This window comes from Saccopteryx bilineata, chromosome 10 (assembly GCF_036850765.1).
Source record: "Saccopteryx bilineata isolate mSacBil1 chromosome 10, mSacBil1_pri_phased_curated, whole genome shotgun sequence".
NCBI lineage: Eukaryota > Metazoa > Chordata > Mammalia > Chiroptera > Emballonuridae > Saccopteryx > Saccopteryx bilineata.
Genome location: NC_089499.1, coordinates 60,412,280 through 60,434,969, shown reverse-complemented (window position 1 = coordinate 60,434,969; position 22,690 = coordinate 60,412,280). Strand labels below are relative to the sequence as shown.

The following is a 22,690-nucleotide window of genomic DNA, read 5'->3' as shown; positions in this document are numbered from 1 at the left end:
GAATGGAGGAGACCCAATCAGAGTTGGCTAGCCCAAAGTTCAGGAGTCTTAATCTTCCTCCCTCCAAATATGTGATTTAGGACTATTTCCAAAGTTTTTCAAGTTGCAGGTGGACACCCACCTTTGGCAAGAGGCAAAGTGTTTTCTATCACCAGATCTTCTGTTCTAGAACAGTTACCTTGGGCTCGAGGGGAGAAATGCTTGCATCTCCCCTGAGTAGTTAGTTCTATAAGGTCAGTTATCACATTCTGGTTGTGAGGGAACCATTTCTGTGTCAAGAAACCTTCTTTTGTCACGTAAGGAGTCCTCCTGCTTACTGTTCACGTGATCGGGATTCTCAGAGGGCACTGCAGGGCTGCGGCTCCACGTCTCCTGAGCCAGGGCTGGAATGAGGCCGTGCTGAACCTAGCACCTTAGAAACTAGAATATAAATTATGTCAAGGCCATGTTCATTGTTGTAACATTTGCTAATCCTTATTAGATACGGATAAATTCACACAGCTTGATTTGGCATGTTGAGCCAGTTCTTCAGATCGTCTTTGGGGACTGGAAAGGAAATACACAACTCTACTCTAACTTTTCTTTTATTTCTTGAGAATGGGATGTAATTTTTTATTGTTAGCTGGTGGAAACTTTGGTGAATCGTGGCCAACTGTGGCTCACCCCCACAGGAAGAAAGCATCAGACTTTAGCTGAGAATATAGTCTTTGAAACAAACCAGAATATTTGATTTTTAAAATATCTTCCCACTTAGAAAAAATAGGCTGTCCAACAAATATTAATGTTCTGAATAAGACCAAGAGAATTGAGGAAGAGGAAAGCTAGAATTTCTCTCTGAGGAAAATTTTAGAGTGATGTGTGATGCTTTCATTTCATAATAACTGCACTGAGCATGAAAAGCCTGTGAGGATGCAGGTACAGACACAAGAATTCACAGAGCATCCTTCTTTGTCTTGGTCCTCATTTCTCCACACGGAAAGATCTGAGTATTGGCTAGAAGTCAGACATTCCACATTCCTTTACCAGGTCACCCACATATACATGACCTTGGGTACATCCTGTCATTTTACTTCCATTTCCGGAATTTGGCCCAAAACTATACTTGACCATAGGTTCTCCCTTTAGGCTGCCAAACAGTTTTATGTTTAAAACCATTGTTGAGTATTTTAAATTGCTTGGGTTGAAAGCTAGTGTCCTGCTCTTTATTCTTTTTTTTTTTTTCTTTCAGCATCTCACATAGTTTGGTTGTCAGTCATGCATGCTCAGTAACCACCTTTAGGGGACTCAAATCTTGTCAAGTTTGACAAGTCTGCTCAGGTTAGGGGGCTATTAAGCAGTTGGTATTAAAGCCACGAAATCATTTCAGTGAGATTCTTGTTCTGTTCATAATTGCAGGTTTACTTTAACGAATTTGTTTTGCAGATTTCTATGAGCAGGAATCCTCTCCAGTAAATCCACTAGTACTTCTCTGGGAGGTTAGGGAAGGCGATTTTTCATCTCTGGGATGGTTTTTTGAATAGCAGTCACATAAAAAAAAGCCCAGTTCTATCTTCTTAACCACACCCAATTTTCAGCTTCTGTTCTGAGCAGGCCCCCAAATTATACCCACACCTCCTTATGAAATTTTGTTGAAAAACATTAGTGCCCATGTGCTGTGCACAAAAGCCAAATTACTTGTGGACTGTTCTGTGGAACTCTGGGAGCCCATCCAGATAGGGATCAGGGGCACAACACAGCATCTCACCACCCTGCTCCATCTGCTGATTGATTTGTACGGGATTATTCTCCTTACCTGGAACCACCTGAAGTAAAGGTTTGGGTGTAGCTTCTGATGTTTGGTTATTGATTCATTTATTTGTTTGTTTAATTATTATATTTTATTCTCAGTCAACCTCCGAAGATGCAAAGGGAGCTTCAGGGAAAGCGGGGCCCCTCCTCCAGTTAGGGCAATGTTCCCCTGATGGCTTGCCAGGATGTTGGGATGGCTCTCAGATCTTTTACACTGCCAAAACCTCAGTCAGAGAAAGAGCTTCTGGAACAAACCAAACAAAAACCGCACACTTAGTCAAGGGCAGAGTTAGCGTTTGCTCATGCTGGTTTTCATACCCAACAATACCAAGATCTTTATGAGCATGAAATGTGCCCGTGCTGAGAAAGAAGTGAGAACATTTGGGAGGGAGGAACGGTCCTTTCCTGGTAGTCCCTAGCAGCGGCACACTGAGAAGAGATGGTGAGAGCCACTGGACCTTTTCTGAGCGTACAGTGCTCCCTGATTCCCGGCCTGGGACTCCGAAAGCCTTACTGCTGTGCCCCATCAACTCATAGACAAAGAAGGGAGGTCACAAATTAGAGTGGAAAATTAAAAGAAAAACATTACAAAAACAAAAGAGATTATTATTTTTAACTTCCAGTTCTCTGTAATGTTTCTGGCTATCTCAAGGCAAAATCCTCAAAATCAATTGACAGGTGTCTTAGTTTCCAAAAGAGTTATAATAACTACAGCTGAACCTGGCTCGGTTTTGACATAGCCTGGTAAGCTCCTTCCCCACCTCCATGAAATCCTGCTCCGGGGTGGCCTTTCCACCTGCGTATTCAGATTCTCAGGGGAGGGACACCAGAAGTGGATGGCTCCGACCTACCGACCAGAACTTCGGAGGCGTTGATCTAATGAAGGAAGGGAGCGACCCCCAGACGCGGGCATCCTGTGTCACCAGATGCCTGTTTTCTCAGCAGAGACGGCCTTGCAAATTCAGGAACTGTGGACTTAAAACAAAGAGCAAGATTCAGGATGGCTTTGGAGTGCCATTCTGACTAGAAGAGGTGTCACTGGGAGCTGTCACAGGACCATGAACCAGAAGTGCATGTAGGGCAGAGGCACGCCTGTCAGCGCAGGGTGTGCGATGATAATGGGTAAAAGAGACAGTTGGTCAGCAGAGTCTGTCGAGCCCAGAGAGGATCTGAGCCCTGGTTCAGACATTCCAGGCTCTGAAAAGGAGTCAAAAGCCACAGACTGTGCTCAGGTGCCTAGAGCTCTTCTCTTGATACCCAGCAGCCTGCTGATGCCCTTTGTACACAGCCGAAGAGGTTGAATTGCTTTTTGCTGGTAGACAAACAGCTATTAAGTGGCCTAACTTGGACCATTGACCCAGGACCTCTGATCCCACTTCTAGTTTTCTTCACTCTCCAGGACACTTTCAGTTATTGCCATTATCTTAATGGGGTACATTCTGCGCCCAGCTGTGATGGAAGCTGTAGGGCCCGATTTTGTAGGGAGTCATCATTTCTGGCAAGGATAGAGATGAATCTGTGTGTACATGGGATTACAGGCAGACCATATTTGGGGAGAGTTTTTATGGAGGAAGCTGGGAGGAGGTAGATTGTTCAAAAGGAAAGGGAGAGGTTGGCTTTGCCTGATGACTGAATTGTTTCTAACGCACAAAACAATAGGGAGCCACTGTCTTGTAAGGGAGAATATGATATAAACACTGTCAACACGAAGCAAGTTGGAACCAGCATTTTTTCATTAATGATAAAGTGGCTTCTGAGATTTGATTGCTAGGTGACTCCTGTACATGAGAGCTTGCCCTGGCTCGGATGAATCATGGCCCCTCCCAGGGCATGTTCCTACTTTCTGCATGCTTAAGAGTTGTTGGTCACTCATGATCTGGGACTCTTGTTAAGGCATCCCCACCCCTTCCATACCAAGAATAAAGTAACAGCTCCTTCAGTTATACAGTCTATGAGACATGGAAATTTGAAGTCTTTTCTCTGTAACCCAAATTTCAAACAGAGTCCTATAATGCTTCAGGCCCTGAGAAGTCTTTGGGTCATTAACGTTAAAATTCCGGAACTAAAGGCCTTATTTTGTTACCAATTTACAAGTCATGTCTATTCCTAAATAATCATTATGATGTATTACTCTTTTAATGGGTTATTTTCCAAAATGAGAAGAGGGGGAGAGAGAGAGAGAGAAAGAAAGCGGAGGGGGAGGCAGGCTACCATTTGATTTTGGGTGCTATTTTCTTATTTTGTGGAGTAAGCCTGAAATGCCCCCAGGCACATGCTTTTTCTGAGCCATAATTATGCTTTTTAACCCACTCCTTTATGTCTGGGTCCTTAATGTCCAAACTCCTATATAATTACCAAGTCCAGTGTGTGGGAATGAGACAAATATTTTTTACATGACTTTAGCCTATACATTACGGCAAATGCTGTATTATTACAAGATATTTCCTGTACTTGAAGCTGTACTATTAACTCTCTCAACTTGAAAAGATCCAGCGAAGAGATACTCCCAATCTTTGGCCCATGATGCAAAACTCAGATGGACAGTGACTTGATCCAGCTGAAGGCCCTAGGGCTCCTGGGGGAGGACTTGAACTTGGCGCAAGTGTATCGGTTCTGAGCCTGACAGGGACTTGGGAACCTTGCCTGTTCCATCCAGCTGTGGTGCACAGCCATAGCCATGGCTCTCGCTGCAGTTGTGGAGCACTTTCATTCTTCAGGATTTGAAAGGGCCAGGTTGTTAACTATCTTTCCCAGCAGAAGACATTACTGTGTTAGCTTGCTGGACCAGTGGGAGATTGTTGATGCTGGTTGTTAAGGGTGATCAGAATTCTAAAGCACCAAGCAGAAAGGAAGAGAACTGTGGCCAGCAAAGCAGGGCTTCATTTCATCCTGGACTGTTGAAGTTCAGAATAGAAGACAGCGGGAGTCTAAGGACCCCAAGGTCAGTCTCAGGAGTCTCTTCCCTGAACTGAAATGATTTCAACACCATTTCCTCCTAATTTGAGCAATAATCTGTATCTCAGAAATTTTTGTATATGGAGCCAAGAACATTTTTATTGTTTGATTATTATTGTCTTTTATTGAATAGTCAAGAAATATAGAAAGGAATAAAGGAAAACATAAACTTCATTACATCCAAGTACCCGGAAATAACCATAAGTATTTGTGTCCATCTGTCTATCTGGACCTTTCTCACATATTCAGTATGTATATGTATATGTACATGTGTGTATCCATACATATTCATACACGTATGTTTGTTTATGTATTATTTTATATGAACATGTTGTTTTTCCATCATTTTTTACTTTTAGGAATTCAAGTACGTGTGATACTCTTTCCTTCTAATAAATATAATACCCACTACTATTTAATGGCTTCGGAGGATTCTATTATATGAATAATGGATGATCAGTAATTTGTGAAACAAAATCCAGATGTCTGGACATTTTAGTTACTCTTATTAATCGCTCCTATGGTCTGCATCCCAGTGAATAGCCTTTCATCCTTGTCATTCCTGTGTACCTGTCCAGCTTCCTTTTGGGGCAGAGAGTGTCAGACGCCAGGATGTGCATAGTTTGAGTTTTAGTACGTAGTGCCAAATTGCCCTTGAGAAAATTGATGCCATTTTCCAATCCTGCCAACAGGATGAAAGAGCCTAATGAATAGGAAATTGAAATTTCCATTTTCTTAGCTTTTCTGAATTTTACCTGCCTCCGGAACTTCACTTCTAAATGCCTTAGAGACAACTGTATTTATAAAGAATAAAATCAGCAATTATCAAGATTTTTAATTTGTTCACTCAAATTAAGTACCATAATGTTAAACTCACTTTGTTCTTTAAGAAAGTTAATGTAATGTCAAAGGAATGATGTAGACACAGGGTACCAGGATTTCAGCTGAGCGTTTGACACAACAAACTTACATATATATATATTTTAATTTTTTTATTTACTGATTTTATTTTATTTTATTTTTAACTGAAAAAAAGGGAGATAGTGAAACAGACTCCTGCATGCACCCTGACCAGGAGCCACCTAGCAACTCCGTCTAGGGCCGATGTTTGAATCAACAAAGCTATCCTCAGCACTTCAGGCCAACACTCGAACCAATAAGACATGGCTGCAGGAGGGGAGGAGAAAGAGAGGTGAGAGAAGGAGGGATAAAGAAGCAAATGGTCACTTTTCTTGTGTGCTCTGACTGGGAATTTTTTTTAATTTAATTATTTGTGTTTACATAGATTTTAGAGTCACCCCAAATGCATCCCCCCTCCTCCCTATTCTCCTCAACATCTCCCTTGCCCCCCTCCCTACAGCACCTTCGCCCCCTCCCTTCAGGTTTATCCCAATCTATAATCCTCTTTCCCTCTGTCCTCTTTTCCTCTGGTACCTTTGATCCCTCCTCTGTCTCAATTCTGTTCCTCAGTTCTCATTATTCCTTGGATTCCTCAAATGTGTGAGGTCATATGATATTTTTCTTTCTCTGCCTGGCTTATTTCACTCAACATAATAGTTTCCAGGTCCCTCCATATTGTTGCAAAAGGTAATATTTCCTTCTTTTACATAGCCCCATAGTATTCCATTGTGTGTGTGTGTGTGTGTGTGTGTGTGTGTGTGTGTGTGTGTGTGTGTGTATATATATATATATATATATATATATATATATATATATATATATATATATATATATACGTACCAAAGCTTTTTAATCCACTCGTCCACTGACGGACACTTGGGCTGTTTCCAGATCTTCACTATTGTGAACAATGCTGCCATAAACATGGGGGTGCATTTGTTTTTTTCATTTGGTGTCCTTGGGATATATTCCTATAAGTGGGATGGCTGGGTCAAAGGGCAGTTCCATTTCTAATTTTTTCAGAAATCTCTATACTGTTTTCCACAGTGGCTGCACCAGTCTGCATTCCCACCAGCAGTGCAGGAGGGTTCCCTTTTCTCCACATCCTCGCCAGCACCTATCCTGTGTAGTTTTGTCAATGAGTGCCATTCTGACTGGTGTGAGGTGGTATCTCATTGTGGTTTTAATTTGCATTTCTCTGATGATTAGTGATGTTGAACATTTTTTCATTTGCCTATTGGCCATCTGTATGTCCTCTTTGGAGAAGGGTCTATTCATTTCTTGTGCCCAGTTTTTGATTGGATTGTTTGTCTTCCTGGTGTTGAGTTTTACAAGTTCTTTATAAATTTAGATTATTAATCCCTTATCAGATGTATTATCAAATATATGCTTCCATTGTGTGGTTTGTCTTTTTATTCTATTCATATTGTCTTTAGCTGTGTAAAAGTGTTTTAGTTTGATATAGTCCCATTTGTTTATTCTGTCTTTTATTTCATTTGCCCGTGGAGATAATTCAGCAAAGATATTGCTGCGATAGATGTCAGTGAGCTTACTGCCTAAGTTTTCTTCTAGGATACTTATGGTTTCTCAATTTACATTTAAGTCCTTTATCCATTTTGAGTTTATTTTTGTGCATGGTGTAAGTTGGTGGACTAGTTTCATTTTTTTGCAGGTAGCTGTCCAGTTTTCCCAACACCATTTATTAAAGACACTGTCTTTACTCCACTGTATGCTCTTACTTCCTTTGTCAAATATCAGTTGTCCATAAAGATGTGGATATATTTCTGGGTTCTCTGTTCTGTTCCATTGATCGATATGCCTGTTCTTATGCCAGTATCAAGCTGTTTTGAGTACAATGGATTTGTAGTATAACTTGATATCAGGAAGTGTGATACCTCCCACTTTATTCTTCTTTTTCCAGATTGCTGAGGCTATTTGTGTTCTTTTTAGGTTCCATATAAATTTTTGGAATATGTGTTCTATATCTTTGAAGTATTTTAATTGGTATTGCATTGAATTTATAAATTGCTTTGGGTAATATAGACATTTCAATTATGTTTATTTTCCTAACCATGAGCATGGTATATGCTTCCACTTGTTTGTATCTTCCTTGATTTCTTTTATCAATGTTTTATAATTTTCTGAGTACAAGTCTTTAACCTCCTTGGTTAAATTTTCTCTTAGGTACTTAATTTTTTTGGTTGCAATAGTGAAGGGGATTGTTTCCTTAATTTCTCTTTCTGACAGTTCATTGTTCATGTATACAAATGCCTCTGATTTCTGTGAATTAATTTTATATCCTGCCACCTTACTGAATTTGTTTATTAGGTCCAGTAATTTTTTTACTGAGACTTTAGGGTTTTCTATATACAGTATCATATCATCTGCAAATAATGATAGTTTTACTTCTTCTTTTCCAATTTGCATGCCTTTTATTTCTTCTTCTTGTCTGATTGCTGTAGCTAGGACTTCCAGTACTATGTTGAATAAGAGTGGTGAAAGGGGGCACCCCTGCCTTGTTCCTGATTTTAGGGGAATTGCTTTTTATATTTGTTCATTAATTATAATGTTGGCTGTGGGTTTGTCATAGATGGCCTTTATCATGTTGAGTTATGTTCCCTGTATTCCCACTTAGCTAAGAGTTTTGATCATAAATGGGTGCTGGATTTTATCAAATGCTTTTTCTGCATCTATTGAAATTATCATGTGGTTTTTCTCCTTCCTTTTGTTTATGTGGTGAATCACATTAATTGATTTACAAATATTGTACCATCCTTGCCTCTCCAGAATAAATTCCACTTGATCATGATGTATGTTTTTTTTTCATGTATTGCTGGATCCGGTTTGCTAATATTTTGTTGAGGATTTTAGCATCTAAATTCATCAGGGATATTGGCCTATAATTTTCTTTCTTTGTGTTGTCTTTGCCTGGTTTTGGAATCAGAATTATGCTCGTCTCATAAAAGGTACTTGGAAGTGTTCCTTCCTCCTGAATTTTTTGAAATAGCTTGAAAAGGATAGGAGTCAGTTCTTCTTTGAATATTTCATAGAATTCACCAGTGAATCCATCGGGTCAGGAGTTTTGTTTCTTGGGAGTTTTTGATAACTGTTTCAATCTCTTTTGCTGTAATCGGTCTGTTTAGGTTTTCTGAAATTTCCAGATTGATTTTTGGAAGATGATATGTTTCAAGGAATTTGTCCATTTCATCTAGGTTGTTTAATTTTTTGGCATACAGTTCTTCATAGTATTTTCTTACAATATTTTGTATTTCTGTTGTGTTGATTGTTATTTCCCACTCTCATTTCTAATTTTATTTCTTTGAGTCCTCTTCTTTTCTTGGTGAGTCTTGTTAAAGGTTCATCAATCTTGTTTACCCTTTCAAAGAACCAGCTCCTAGTTTCATTGATCCTCTGTATTGTTTCTTTAGCTTCTATGTCATTTATTTTCGCTCTGATCTTTATTATTTCCTTCCTTCTTCTACCTCTGGGCTTTACTTACTGTCCTATTTCTAGTTTTTTTAGATGAAGTGTTAGGTTGTTTATTTGAGCTTTTTCAAGCTTCTTAAGGAATGCCTGTAGTTCTATGAACTTCCCTCTCAGGACTGCTTTTGCTGTGTTTCATAAATTTTGAGTTGTTGTTTGCTCATTATCATTTGTTTCTAAGAATTTTTTAATTTCTTCTTTGATTTCATTGTTAACCCATTCATTATTTAATAACATGCTATTTAGTTTCCATGTGTTTGAGTATTTTTCTGTTTTTCTGTTGTGGTTAATTTCTAGTTTCATGCCATTGTGATAAAAGAAAATGGTTGATATGATTTCAGTCTTCTTAAGTTTGTTGAGACTGCTTTTGTGTCCTAACATGTGGTCTATCTTAGAGAATGTACCATGAGCACTTGAAAAGAATATATATTCTGCTGCTTTAGGGTGAAAGGTTCTGAAGATATCTATTAAATTGAGTTGATCTAGTGTGTCCTTTAAGTCTGCTGTTTCTTTGTTAATTTTCTTTCTTGAGGATCTATCTAGTAATGTTAGTGGGGTATTAAAATCTCCTACTATTATAGTATTGCTGTTGATCTCACTCTTTATATCCATCAAAGTCTGCTTTATATATTTAGGTGCTCCTATATTAGTTGCGTAGATATTTATAATAGTTATATCTTCCTGTTGGATTGCTCCCTTTATCATTATGTAGTGGCCTTCTTTATCTCTTACTATATTCTTTGTTTTAAAGTCCATTTTGTTGATATAAGTATTGCTACCCCAGCTTTTTTTTCATTTCCATTTGCATGAAATATTTTTTTCCATCCTTTTACCTTCAGCCTATGTGCATCTTCTGTTTTAAGGTGTGTCTCTTCTAGACAGCATATGTACGTGTCCTGTTTTCTTATCCATGCAGCTACCCTATGTCTTTTGATTGGATCCTTTAATCCATTTACATTTAATGTTATTATTGATATGTAGTTGTTTATTTCCATTTTTTTCTTTAAAGCTGTATTTCTCTTTTGCTATATTCTTTTCCCACTTTGATCTGTTTACACCATGCCCCTGAACATTTCCTGCAGCATTGGTTTGGTTGTAATGAATTCCTTGAGTTTTTCTTTGTCTGGGAAATTTTTATTTCTCCTTCAATTTTAAATCATAGCCTTGCTGGATAAAGTAGTCTTGGTTGTAGGTTCTTGTTCTGCATTACTTTGAATATTTCCTGCCATTCCCTTCTGGGCTCAAGTGTTTCTGTTGAGAAGTCTGATGTCATCCTTATGGGGCTCCTTTGTAGGTGATAGCCTTCTTTTCTCTATCAGCTTTTAATATTTTCTCTTTATTGCTTAGTTTTGGTATTTTAATTATGATGTGTTTTGGTGTAGGTCTTTTTGGGTTTCTCTGTAATGGAGTTCTCTGTGCTTCTTGAACTTGTGAGACCCTTCCTTGCATCAATTTAGGGAAGTTTTCAGCTATAATTTTTTTTTTTTTTTGTATTTTTCTGAAGCTGGAAACGGGGAGAGACAGTCAGACAGACTCCCGCATGTGCCCGACCGGGATCCACCCAGCATGCCCACCAGGGGCGACGCTCTGCCCACCAGGAGGCGATGCTCTGCCCCTCCGGGGCATCGCTCTGCCACTTCCAGAGCCACTCTAGTGCCTGGGGCCGAAGCCAAGGAGCCATCCCTAGCGCCCGGGCCATCTTTACTCCAATGGAGTCTTGGCTGCGGGAGGGGAAGAGAAAGACAGAGAGGAAGTAGGGGGGTTGGAGAAGCAAATGGGCGCTTCTCCTATGTGCCCTGGCCGGGAATCAAACCTGGGTCCCCCGCACGCCAGGCCAACGCTCTACCACTGAGCCAACCGGCCAGGGCCCAGCTATAATTTGATTGAATAAAGTTTCTATCCCTTGTTCTTTCTCTTCTTCAGGAATCCCTATGATGCGGATGTTATTTCTCTTCATGTTGTCACAGAGCTCTTTCAAAGTTTCTTCAGACTTTTTGAGTCTCTTTTCTTTTTTCTGCTCTGCTTCTGTGGCTTTGTTCATCTTGTCCTCCAACTTGCTGATTCGATCCTAAGCTTCATCCATCCTGCTTTTAATTCCTTCCACTGTGGTCTTCATTTCTGATATTGTATTTGTCACCTCCGACTGATTCTTTTTTAATATTTCAATGTCCTTTTTAATACTTGCTATTTCTTTATTTAGGTGTTCATAATGACCATCCATTGTTGTTCTAAGATCCCTAAGCATCCTAACAATCATTATTATAAACTCTGCATCCGGCAGTTTGGTTATTTCCATATCACTCAGTTCCTTTTCTGGAGATTTCTCCTGTGGTTTCATTTGGATTTCACTTCTCTGTCTTCTCATTATGTCTGTGTGTTTGGGTGTGTTGTTTGTAGGGCTGGTTGAGTCTAGGTTTGGTGTTGTCTGCCTCCAATTCTCAGTTGTGTTATTTCTAGGTCTTCTTGGGTTGGCATCAGTTGTTATTTGTAATCCTTTTTTGAATTTAGGCTGCTTTGAAGTCTTGATTTGTTTCTATTTACTGATTTTAGAGAGAGGGGATGTAAGGAGGGAGAAAGAAAGAGAGAGAGAAAACATTTATTTGTTATTGCACTTACTCATGCATTCATTGGTTAATTCTAGTATGTGCCCTGATTGGGGATCAAACCGGGAACCTTGGCGCATTGGGATGATACTCAGCCAGGGGCATTTATTTATTTATTTTTACCAGATAGAGAAATAATGACTGAACGGTGGTTCAGCTAGACAGATTGATAGTTGATGGAACAACTCCATCCTCAGCAGGTCAATTATGGAACCCTGTCACCTCTATAAGGAGGTTGCCAGAGACACTGCTCTGTTCTTCCAAAACATGCACAGACCTAAGAACAGTTAACTCTTGAACAGCACAGTGATTAGGGGTGCTGACGCCAGGGCAGTCAAAATTTTTGTATAACTTTTGGCTTTTCAAAGATTTAGCTACAGTTGTCTCTCAGTTTCCACAGGGACGTGGTTCAAGGACCCCTCACAAATACCAAGACTCAGGAATGCTGAAGTCTTTTGTATAAAATGATGCAGAACAATGTGTCAGTCAGCTCTCTGCATCCTGGGCTTCCCAGCCTCAAAGGAAAAATACTGTTTTTTGATTCTCAGTTGGTTGAATCTGTGGATATGAAATCTTGGAGGACACAGAAGAATGCCTGTATATTTATTTTTAAAAATCAGCATATAAGTGAACCCATGCAGTTCAAACCCATGTTGTTCAAAGGTAAACTGTATATACAGCCCTTGAAAGCACAGTTTTTGAAAGTCTGATGCTTCCAAGTTGAGATGATTATCTAAAACAATGGACGACAGAATTGAGGGATCTCTCAGCAGGATGGAACTCTAGACCCAAATTTAGTTAGGACGAGTCTAAAGCAAATATTCAGTGAGGATGACAAATGAAGCTTATACTTAAAATTCTGGTGTGTGTGTGAATGTGTGTGAATAGCAGGGAAACTGACCACCAAAATATGCATTTAATTAATTGAAAATCTAAAACTGAGCCATCATGGCACAATAGATGCTAAGAAATCAATGCAATGTAGGAGCATATTAATTACTTTTAAACAGTGTCTCAGGCAGGTAAGGACATATGTAAGAATTGCATTCAGACTCTGTTCAGGGAATTATTCTCTAGGAGAAACCCTGACATATTGTATTGTCCTTGTATGGATGGAATTTAGAGCAGGGACTCAGAGAAGTGGTGAATGACCAGGCAAGAGGACACAGAATGTTTAGGCTTTATAAGCTGGAGATAATGGACACAACTATCTGTAAGTGTCTAAAAACCTGGCCACCATCCAAAAAGGTAGAATTAGGGCAAGTAGACTGAAACTGTAGCCAGAAGCTCAAAATATGTCAGGCAGGCGGGACAATTCCATTTAAGCCATTTAATATGTTATCTGACAAGTGATTGAGTTTCCCATCTCTGTTGATAGGCGTTTTTCAGGATAGCTGCTAGGGGGATTCCTGTTTGTGTAAGAGGATTGTACTAGATTCTTTCCACAAATGCATGCATGATGAGTGGCATTCACATGGCCTGTACTCTCCCATGGATGGCCCAGCCTTTGAAAAGACTTGAAATCTTTTGCAGAGAAGTAAAGCATCATTTTAACTGCTAACACTAGAGTCCTGCTAATGGTTCACCTATAACCACCACCTGCTAGGACTGTGGCACAGAAGGAAGCGGTGGACTCTGTCTGCCTCGCAGCACATCACCTAGCTTATGCTCCCCCCTTTCTCTCTCCTGTTCAAGTGAACATGTCCGATGCTAACATGCTCCATTGATTGTATCCTCCAATCTATCCTGTCTGCACAGTTCCCTTTCCCCACATAGCCTGCTGCTACTTGCTTTCTTCCCCCTTTTACTTAGGTTCTTACTAACTTTCTTCATATATACAATCATTGCCACAAACAGTGAGAAAAGAGTGCCCCCAGCCTTCCTCCTCTCAGAGTGGACAAAAGGACATAAAAGAAGAAAAGGAGGCTCATGGATGGTAAAAGAGAAATGCCCAATAAATGAATGAAAAGATGCTCAGCCTCAATTTATAACTGGGGGGATGTGAATGGGGTGCAGTTTTCCATTTATCGGATTTTTGAAGATTAAAGAATTTGAACAGACATCATATTGGCATAGTTTAAGGCAAGAGACTCAGCCTGGAAGTTGTCCAACATTTTTTGAAGGGAAGTTTGGTGATTATTTCAAAGTTTAATATATGTATACTCTACTCCAGGGATCACTCCCATGCCTCTTTATTTTAGCACATTAGAGAAACATGCACTATATGCTTAAACACTCATTCTTGTTGAAAATAGGTACATGAAGGCAGGCAAAGCTGTTTCTTTGGACACAATATTTTTTGAAGTATTGTTGGAATGATGAAAATTGGAAGTAACCTACATATCCATCATTCATTCATTCAACAAATATTTACTACATGCCAGACAATATTTTAGATGCTTGGGATACATCTTTGAACAAAATAAAGATTCTTGCCTATTATTTTAGTACATCAATAGAATACAGGTAAATAAATAAAATATATGCATCAAATGGAGTACTATGTACCCGTTAAATATGAGATAGCTGAACATGATCTTGTCTTGGAAGGATGGCCAAGACATATTAGACATTTTATTTTTAAGGGGTATATGCATGTGTCTGTGTCTGCATTATGCATAAAAATTTTCTGGAAAAATAGGCAAAAACCTTAAGAGTGAGAGTGGAGATTGGAGCAGAGGGAAGGGAATGTTACTTTTTTTTTTATAAAGTCTTTTATATTATTTAATTTTTCATAGCTAGCATGTATGCTTTCTACAATAAAAACTTATAGATGTTATAAAAAAGAAGAAATCATAAAGCTAAATCAGTAGTTCAGCTAGAGGTCTAAAGCTCATATCTCAAAGAAAATGGAAAATTCCATAATCTTTCTGTAGGCATTCAGACCAGTATGATTAGGTGTTCAATGCCTGTCAGACTGCAACAATGGAGATTAACACCGTAGTACTTTGTAATTCAAAACCAAAGACATGAGGTGGGTCTGTGGTGTCACTGGTCATGGGCATGTTGGACTTGTCCATTCCTGAAAATCTACTGGAAGACAGCCTGGGCCAGGGGAAGGGCCTGGGACTGACTGGGTGTCAGGTATTCCGAGGCTTTCTCCTGTGTTTGTGACTAAGCTTATGCCTCTTGGAGCCTCAGTCTCTCCTGTAGAATCCTTATTTGTAGGAGAGAGATTTGAGATAGTTCCTGCAATTTTCTGAAGTCTGAGAAAATCACCTCAACTTCTAGTGCTATGAAGAAATATGAGTTATATACTTTAATATCTGGTTTTGTATAGATTCAAGTTTAAGTACGTTTGGCTATTTTGTACATGATGCTGTTTCAACAGCAGGGTCATAGAAAATGAAGCTTTTTGGACTGTACCTTAAACAGTTGAAGAAAAATCGCTTTTCCAATATGTATCCATTGATGAATTTAATCTGATGTGTTGGGAAGGAGGGAAAAAAGCAATGTGATTCAATGCCCTGAGCATTTCCAGGTGAAATTAAAATGTAATTTCATCCTTTTTGAACCTTGGATTTCTGTCTGATCCCAGGACTTCCACTTTGCCTCTTCTTTGGGCTTAAGTTTTCTCAGGAGAAGAGGTTGTAGTAAAGGATATGTCTGTCTGGTTTGTGTGTCCCAGGGAGGGTCCCCAGAGACCTTCTATCCAGGGTGGAATATGTGACTCAGACTCTACTCCTGTAGAACTAAATTGGTCCTAGGTGGGTGAGTTCAGACGATCCCCTATAAAGCTGGTCAGAGTGCTGAAATGCAAACAGAGCCCAGCCAGCAGCCCAGGAGAAGATAAGGGCGGAGGGAATGTTTCATGCATTTGGTATTCAGGATACTCCACTGCCATTTCTCCCTTCCCATTTGTTTTTCAACTGATTGGAAAACTACTAATGAGCGTGTTTACATTTTCTCCAGTTGTTTTACCGGAGTGTGAGAGCAGCTGGGGAGAGGGGTCTGTTCTCAGCCCAGGCCCTGCTGCTCTCCTGTCCGCCTCCCCTCCTGGCTGCCAGCCCCTCTTCCTGTGAACTCCCTTCCTCGGCTCACTGCCCCCCCCCCCCCCCCCCCCGGGTTCTCGGGCTCAGCACCGGCCAACAGCCTCACCACACGCTTTGCATTGTCACACGGCCTTTTTCTCCCTGTTTTGTGGTCATCTGTTTCGTTTTGGAGGAGGCGAGGTGCAGAGGAGTCTCGGGTTGATGCCCTCCCACTGAGCGTGGGGACTGGGAGCAGGCCACATTTTGTTTGCTCCAATTTCTGTGCTGAGGTCAAAAACACCCCGCACTCCCAGCCCAGGGAGACGGCCCCTCTGTCCTCTGACAGTTCCCTGGGACAGGACACGCACATTCTCTCTGGGCTGCTTCGAAGTTCCAGGCCCTGCTGTCTGCAGCGCAGTCCACTCTCAGTTTCTCAGCCCTTCCCTTCGGCCAAGGGTGCCTTGGCTTCAGTTATTCTGAGAACCACCCTCATTTTGTTTTCTTTGCCCAATGCCATCATTTCTATAAATTCTCTGATGTGATCATTCTAATTTATTGAAATTAATTCACTTCAAAGTCAACCCATAACAATTACCAGTACATTTACTCCTTGTGAATCATCTTGTGGACCTCCAGGTGTGTGGGCGCTTCTCTTCCCAGCCCTTACTGTGTGGCACTCTCTCTGTCTCTTCCTGAGGTGCTGCTGGGTGACTCAGAGCCTTTCAGTTCTCCCGAGAATTGTCATCCACACCATCTGTTTCCAGCACGGGGCCAATTCTGTTAGGCCATCCCCTGAGGTGGTTCATTTTTGTTTGTTTGTTTGTTTTAATTCATTAGTTAAAGAGATTTGGTGGTGTCAGTTACAGCCAGGCCAATGATAATAAATATTTGTTGAATGTATGACTTGAAAAAGGAACTTGACCTTCCTTGTTAGCAGTTGTATTAGAGACTTAATTCCAAAGCCTACCAATAGCCTTGTCATTTTTCCTGCTTATCTTCTCTCTTTCTTTTTTACTTCTTTTTTCTGCCTCCCTTCCTCCTTTCTTTCTCCCTGACCTCCTCTGCTTTTTCCTTTCTTTTCTTTGTTTCTTTAATTAAAAAGTTGGGATTTGGTTCTGAAGCTTGCTTTCTGAAGAAAGGCACAATAAACCACGCACAGAACACATCCTCGGTTACTAGAAGAGTCTAGGATTTTTTCAGAGACCCTCTATTGACTCTCAGTTGAAACAGTTTAGACTCTGCATAAAATATGTGTTGTTTACCCAGGCTCTTCATGCTCTGCATACTGTTACAAGCCTTGAAGAGCTTGTCAGTGACAAGTAAGATAAATGAATGAAGAGGACTTTACAAGTGTTTAAAAGCTAAGTATAGCATGTGCTGCCCACTACTTAATTAAACAGACCTGCGCTTAACTAAGTGACTTGGTGGTGGAAACTTCTAGGGACTTCCCCTTCCCCCATGCCCCACCACCTCCAAAGGAGGTGCTTGGGATATTAGAAAGTCCTTGGTTCAGTTGCTAATGTGTTAACCGAGCTTCGAAACTGTCTGTTGTTTGAAGCATTAAAATTAGTGTGGATGGTGGATAATGACCTTTGAACTTCTATTAGGTTAGGTCACCAACATCAACGCCCTTGGGTCTTGATCAAGATTTTTTACTGTGTCTGAGTTCCATCCTTTTCACATAGTTTAAAATCACAGTGAGCAGCTTCTCTTCTGAGCTCTGATTGGGGTCAATGTCCAGAGAGTCGGGGTCCATTTCCAGATTAATCTTAATTGTTTTGTTTTGTTTCAACAAAGCAGTCAGTCTTGATGGATCTGAGGCATAGGGTACAGTGGTTACCTAGCAAGCTTGGGAATGAGAGTCCCAAATCTGCTTGCTGTGTGGCCTTTGGTAAGCATCTTACTCTTTCTAAACCTCGATTTCTTCATCTCCAGAGTGGGGATTATAATAGCCCCTGCCAGGGCTGACATTCAGGTCATATACATTTGAGTCACTCTTGTTTCTTTCGAGTTTCTGCCCCTGTCACAGCAGCTATTAAAGATGTTGAATAGGTCTCCTGCCAGCTCACATCACAGGGTTGGTGTGACTGAGCCGTTTGAGGACGGGATAGCATGCGGTGCTAGGCACGCAGCAAGGGCTGGGTGAGCAGGGGCTGTGGTCGCGGATGTTTGCAAGTTGCTCCCTCTCACAGTGCCAGTCTTCTTCCTGCCACTATTAGGGACCCTAATCCCCACTTTATCAGCAGAGTACATACAACTCTCTCTATAAATAGTCTTCCTCCCACGGTCCGCATAGGCTGGTAGCAGAGCAGAAGTGGGGATGCCCCGGCAACGGTCATCGTCTGTGACCCTTTGTGGAATTCCTCAGGTTCCTAAGTGGCAGCAGGAAGTGATTTACCAGGATAATTTCCCTGCCCTGATTTTATCAGGAAAAAAAAACATGAAAGAAAAAAACTGCATAAAATGTGAAATAAGGAATAAGAATAGCAGACCAGAATCTATCTGTGTGGAGGTTATGCTGAAGGCACTCTGACCTGCCTCTCCCATTTACCACTGTTCCAAGAACAGAGGCTCATGGAGAGGTAATTCATTCTCTGTTTCAGAGACAATATTTGGCAGAAGAAGGATTGTCGCTAGGTTATGAGAAGTCGCAAGAGCTGCGCATGGAGAGGCCTGGCTTTCACGGGAACGTTTGTCCTATGCAGAAGCTGGGCACACGCCTGCTAATTATACAACAAAGATTTTAGCTGGGAGTGCCACAGAAATGGACTTATTGACAACAATTTGGAGCAGGTGGTTTATTTGAGCGGTGATCCTGAGAAGTATGGTGAAAAATGGTTAAGTGAGACAGGGAAGGGAAAGGGCAGGTAAAGGTGCATTATGGGCACTTTTCTGTGTGGGCAACAAGGCCCGCACCCTGCTGCCTACTGAGACAATCGGAACACACCATAGCGTTGCTCCACTTAGTGCGAGGATGCTGCTTATTTATTTATTACCTCCCGCCCTCCTAGATTGAGAGTTGTTCGGAGGGCATGAGCTCCCCAACATTTCTGGTCTGCCCTGTCCCCTGGCCACACCTGACCTGTGGCCAGAGGCAAATCTCGGGCAGAGAGAGGTGCCAGGGCTAGTGGTGGGAAGACAACCAAATGTCTAAGGTTCTCCACCCAAGCTGCAGGTGACCTCCAGGGTAGAACAAGAGGATATGGAGAGGCATTGACATTCTCCATAACATTTAAAACAAGGCTAAAGAGCAGGTACAAAAATAGCAGCCGAACCCTCCATGGCGACCTGCTTATTTTCTGTCTATAAATAAGGACTGGATGAGGTGCCTTCAGCAAAGCTGGGAGGGAGCATTTTATCAATGTTCTGTCTGGCTGTAGTACTGATCAGCTGAGTGAGCTGGGAAAGATCAGATGGATTTTTGAGGCAGGACTGCTGCACTAGCAGTGGATTGTGTGGATATTTGTAAGAACATAAATGTCAAGAGACTGGCGCATTTTCCCAGAAATGTCATAGTTTGACAAGTGTGAGCATGTGAGTATATGGCTACGGCTGTCTTAAATTCCTTCCAAAATGACCCCAGTTATTAAGTTCTTTTGAAAAATAAGAAAGTGAATTATCTCAAATATATTTCCTGCTCTTTCCATATCCAATAAAAGAATGAAGAAAGCAGAACACACACACACACACACACACACACACATAGACACACACGCGCACACACGCACACAACCCTCATGTCTTGAATTTCGGTCCTCCGTATTGACCTGCTTCCTCTCAAGGTGATTAAAAGGTGAGTTTACCATGGAATCTCCCTGCCCACTTTTCCTTATGCCCATGTCCACACCAATTTTCAAATCTTAGCCCAAGGGGCATCTGACCCCATGGCGCCTAAGTTTCTGTCCCTGCTCTCACCTCCGGGGATTTCCCCTGCCTCTGGACATTCATGTAAACCGATTCCTTCTCTCTTGTCTTCCCTCCCATATTGTGTTATAGTCAGTCCTCTAATTACTCATGTCTTATTCGTCTTTGCTTTGTCCCTTGCATGTAGTCCGGGACCTCACCATTCATGTCACTGCTATAGGACTGTGGAGTCAGAGACCTCTGCTGAAGTCCTGTTGTTAACTCACTAGCTGAGCAATCATGGGCTTCTTTTTCTCGTAAGAATGGCTACCTCTCCCTGGCCGGTTTGCTCAGTGGTGGAGCATCGGCCTGGCGTGCAGAAGTCCCGGGTTCGATTCCCGGCCAGGGCACACAGGAGAAGCGCCCATCTGCTTCTCCACCCCTCCCCCTCTCCTTCCTTTCTGTCTCTCTCTTCCCCTCCCGCAGTGAGGCTTCATTGGAGCAAGGATGGCCCGGGCACTGGGGATGGCTCCTTGGCCTCTGCCCCAGGCGCTGGAGTGGCTCTGGTCGCAAGAGAGCGACGCCCCGGAGGGGCAGAGCATCGCCTTCTGGTGGGCAGAGCGTCGTACCGGGTGGATCCCGGTTGGGCGCATGCGGGAGTCTGTCTGACTGTCTCTCCCCATTTCCAGCTTCAGAAAAATACAAAAAAGAAAAAAAAAAAGAAGAATGGCTACCTCAAAAGCTTGGATTCGATGAAAGCATACTGATCAAGCCCTTTGCCTGGCATAAACTGTACTTGACTTTGTGGCTGCAGAAATTTATGAGTGTTGAATGAATTTCTGTTTAGTGTCCACAGAAGTCTTTCCATCACTGATTCTTACTTCCATAAAGTTCCTTTTGTGGCATATTCTCCTACTATCTCCTTTATCCTCATGCTTCATTTTGTCCTCCAAGAGTGACCATGCATTGGGACCCAGATCCACTCCATTATGATTCAATGCCACGTCGGCCCGGTGGGCTTTTGGGAAATCCCTCCCCCACCTTCCTCACTGTCTCCTTGTGATCTGGTTTCTCCATCTTTAACTCAGAGACCAGAACTGTTGACCTTGCTCTGACTTAGCAAAAATAAGATCAGTTCTGGACTATTTTGGATTTTCCTAGAAAGAAAGAGGGAGAATAGAAACCCTGATAGAAGAAAGTGTAATTGCTATTGTACAGTATTATCTCTGTACCCCATAGCAACAAATCTTATTATATATATTTTTTCTTATTTAAACCATATTCATGAAGGTTTTATTGTTAACTTGATCCAGATGACTGATCAAAGCATAGTTTGTTATTGCCACCTTGCTAAAATATTTTTAAAGGCAGTTTTAATATTACACTTTTATAGCTACATATTGCCATTAAGCCATTGAGTCTATTACTAGTCAATCAAAGATTTTCATTTTGTTTCAAGAGCTCCTTGGATAAGCTCTTCAGAAATGTCAAGAGCGATGGACTATGTGGCACCTTTTCACAGATGGTGTTCATCAGGGATTTTAGTTAATGGAGAAAGTTTTAGTTTTCCATGGTTGACTTCTGGTGCTAACAAAAGCATTCTAAAGGGCCCGCTCTTCCAAAGGCCAGGGGACAGTAAGGCAGTGAACCCCATAACACCCTAGTGCCCTTTATTATTAATGTGGCAAGTAACACAGACATGATGGGATATCTCTCTGGCTCCATTTTACTACAGAATGGGATATTTCTTGACAAAGACCAAATTTACATTTCCAACAGCCCAAAGCTATATGCTTATCCTGCACTCCCTCCAAGAACAACCACCACCAAAAACAAAAATACAAAAGGAAAAGTTAAATGAGAGTTACACACTCAACTGACTCATCACAGATTCTAATTGTGTATCATCCCTTTCATATGTTCCAAAGCAGCCTATGTCTTTCCCATTCGTTCCTTCATACATTCACACATCCATTCCGCACACACACATATTACTACCACTAATATACCAGACTCAGTGCTAGGTGGTAATTACAAGGGTAATTCAGACATAATGTTTTCCTCCAGAGATTTTCAACCTAGTAGGGGAGAAAGCCAAGAATGCACATGATTCTTTCCCACTCATTGAGGTAAGTGCCGTGCTGGGAGGGGGTTGAAGGAGGGAACAGGATTCAGGGGAGGCAGTGGGTAAGCTCTCAGCCCCTTCTGAGGTGGCTGGGGGATGGCAGTCTGAAAGCGACAGTGTTGAAGCTAAGACCAGAACTAATGGCTGTTACTCAGGTAAAGGTAGAGGGTGAGGGCATGACAAGAACAGGGACAGTATGTCCCAGGGCCGGAGAGAGGGGAAATGAGAGGTGAGTCTGGGAAGTGAACAGCGGTTACCTCCCAAGAGCCTCGTGAGCCGTGGGGGAGCTGGGCTCTTTTCTGTGGGCAGTGGGGAGCCTCTGAGGAACCTGGAAGCCGGAGGGCCACCAGCCCGATGTCACTTTGGCTACAGAGCCTACAGCGGGAAGTAAAAAATGAAATCTGATTAGGTTTGTCTCCGCAGTCATGACATAACAATAAAATAAATATAACCCAGTGAAAAGTGAAAGTGTCAGGTCAACCATTTGGTAGGCACGGACAGGAAGTAAAAACGGGCTTCGGGGAATTGCTACATGAGTCCATGAGTTCCCAGGCGCAGTGCTGGGGAAAGCTCCCCCTTTCTGTCTCTGAGTTAGTTCTCCTGGGGGCTCAGTTATGGCTGCTGAAGGCTTTGTGGTGGGCACCTTAGATCATCTGATGGCTGCAGCGATATGAGCCTCTGTGCCTGGAAGTACCCGGCAAACATGGCTGAAGTTATTTGAACAAAGAGTATCCTTGTTCCAAAGCTTGCTACAATTTTCTGCAGTGTATTTTTTTTTCCCATCAACCTTTAGGGAATCTTCTTCATGGCTTCTTATCCTTCCAGACCATTCTTGGTGTGTTAGGACACCGATGCAATTGGGTAATGATAAAGCTATGTACTGTAGATTAAAAAACAACAACATTAAATGAGATTCATTTTCAATTTGATCATTAAGCAAGTGGGATTGGTCAAACTTTCTTATAGAAGGAGAAACTAACAACCAGCCTGTAAGAGATCGGTCACAGTTTAGGGGATATGTT

At 41.6% G+C, this 22,690-nt stretch overlaps 1 protein-coding gene across 3 annotated transcripts in view; it reads left to right on the top strand.

Annotated features, from left to right (window-relative positions):
* The window catches only part of ERC2 (ELKS/RAB6-interacting/CAST family member 2), a 1,144,388-nt gene that overhangs the window by 929,065 nt on the left and 192,633 nt on the right, over positions 1-22,690 (top strand). The gene's annotated exons all lie outside the window — the stretch shown is intronic.